This window comes from Hipposideros armiger, unplaced genomic scaffold (genome assembly GCF_001890085.2).
Source record: "Hipposideros armiger isolate ML-2016 unplaced genomic scaffold, ASM189008v1 scaffold_479, whole genome shotgun sequence".
In the NCBI taxonomy this organism is placed as follows: Eukaryota; Metazoa; Chordata; class Mammalia; order Chiroptera; family Hipposideridae; genus Hipposideros; species Hipposideros armiger.
The window spans coordinates 797-2,747 of record NW_017731829.1 but is presented as its reverse complement, the minus strand read 5'-3'; the positions used below and the strand labels follow the sequence as shown (position 1 = coordinate 2,747).

The 1,951-nt window shown below is 53.0% G+C and overlaps 1 long non-coding RNA gene across 1 annotated transcript in view; it reads right to left on the bottom strand.

Annotated features, from left to right (window-relative positions):
- The window catches only part of LOC109395636 (uncharacterized), a 9,704-nt gene extending 8,294 nt beyond the window's left edge, over window positions 1–1,410 (bottom strand). Inside the window, exon 1 of the long non-coding RNA XR_002126695.1 lies at window positions 1,254–1,410. This is a non-coding gene — a long non-coding RNA (uncharacterized LOC109395636). The remainder of the gene's footprint in view (window positions 1–1,253) is intronic.
- Window positions 1,411–1,951: the final 541 nt, after the last annotated feature.

Genomic DNA, 1,951 nt, shown 5'->3' with positions numbered 1-1,951 from the left:
GTTGCTAAGTATCTTAGCAATATATCTGGATTTCCACCCTGACACGAGCAACCTGGGACACAGACAGCTTCTAAATGCAGGGCAGCTGGGGGTAAGGGCAGTGTGGGGAGAAGGGGACAATAGAGGGAGGAAAGCACTGTCAATTCAGGGGTGACAGACCCAGGGCCCGATGCAGTGGCTGCCACAGGAAGAGCATAGGGACACTAGGAGGAAGGGTGGCTGAAGACACCCAACCACCCCTTCGCCACTGACCAAATGACCCTGAGGGTGCAGGGGAGGGGCATGGGGTTAGAGGACAGGAGAAGCAGTTATAACCCTGGTTCTGTGGCCCACACACTTGCATATTAATAACGTAGACATGTTATTTCACTTCTTTGGACCACAGTTTCCTTATCTAGGAAATAATGAAGAATTTTAATCAAACTCCTGAGGTCTGGGCTGCTTCTCACTGACCATTCCTAGATGTTGGGCTCCCTGACCCACAGCCCTGACCATGGCCTCTCAGAATTGAACCCTTCCCTTTAGATGACCTGGAGCAGAGAGCTACCTGCTCCCGAGCTGGCTCCCTGCCAGCCTGTGCCCACAGCCACTGGGCCTGCTGTTTCCAGTGGGGCCTGATATGGGTGCTGGCTCCTGAGGGAACGGGGTGCATCTATCGCTCAGTCTTCATCATATTTTGCCCTCTACCATCCCTGCCTCCACCACCCCCGTTTCCTGGGACCCCACTATCTCAGGTACAATGTAGAATAGTAAAGAACAGCATGTTCTCTCGGAGCCAGAGTTCTAGGGGTCAAATCCAACCCAACCATTACCTGGCAGTGTGATTTTAAGCTAGATATGTAACCTCTCTGAACCCAAGCGTCCTTATCTTTAAGATGGGACTAGTAATCATAATACCCACCTCAGAAAGCCCTTAGAATAGTGCCAGTTGTAGCAGCTATTATCTTTATTTTTACTACCTCCTTCTTCAGCGAGTAATCCTAACTTGTGAAGCTCCTGACCAAACAGACATGGGCCCAATCAAAAGACTTCTGAGAAGGGAAAGGAGGTTCCAACCAGAATTGCACCAGTAATATGCACAAGGAAAGTCATCCTTTGGTGACTTCTCAGCAGCCCTGGCAAGTCAGAGACAGAGAGGGGGCACCCATGACCCACCAGCCTCCGAACTTGACCCAGGAGGCAGGAAGCCCGAGTGTCTCCTCTATGTGCACGCAGCCGGCTGTGCTGTCGCCGTTTCCACCGCCCTCCCTTACCTCCAGAACTTCTCTCCGGCAAAGATGTATGTCTTCTTGTTCTTGCTCCAGTTAAAGGCAGCATCCACTCGTTCAACGTCGGGGGGCAGCCCCAGGTTGGTCAGCGGCTTGGGGTACCCTGGCTCCAGGGTGCTGGCTGAGTAGACCCAGTATTCATTCCCTGGGGTGGAAGCAAAGGGTATGTTGGTGACGGGTGCTGAAGTGCTCCAGGTCAGCCTGTTTCTCCCATCGTCTCAGGCCATTCTCAACAGGGACACTAGATCCTGTTCACTTCCAGAGTCAGAGCCCAGATCAGGGTTCACATAGGCGGCTTTACAATTGGGTATAAAAGGTGCCTGGTCAAGGAGGAGAGTGGGGGATGAGCTGACCCCTCGCTCGACTCACCAAGCCATGCTCTCTAAGTGCCACACCTGCCATGAAGAGGCACCTTTTTCTAATTTGCACAAAGGTGCCCTGTGGGCCAGTGCTGCCCTGACCATGACCCATGATAGTTCTGGGTTGGAAGAAATGGGGAGCCAAACTGGGGAACATGCACCCACAGTGTTAGCGGAGCCTTCGGCTCCTCCAGGAAGTCATCCCTATGCCCCTAGCTCCGACCAGGGCAGGGACCCTGCCGGTCCTCCCTCCCAAATCATAGCCCTTACTGCTCTTCCCCATAACAGTCTGGTTTTCTGTCTTTCCAACTGGTTTCTGAGCTC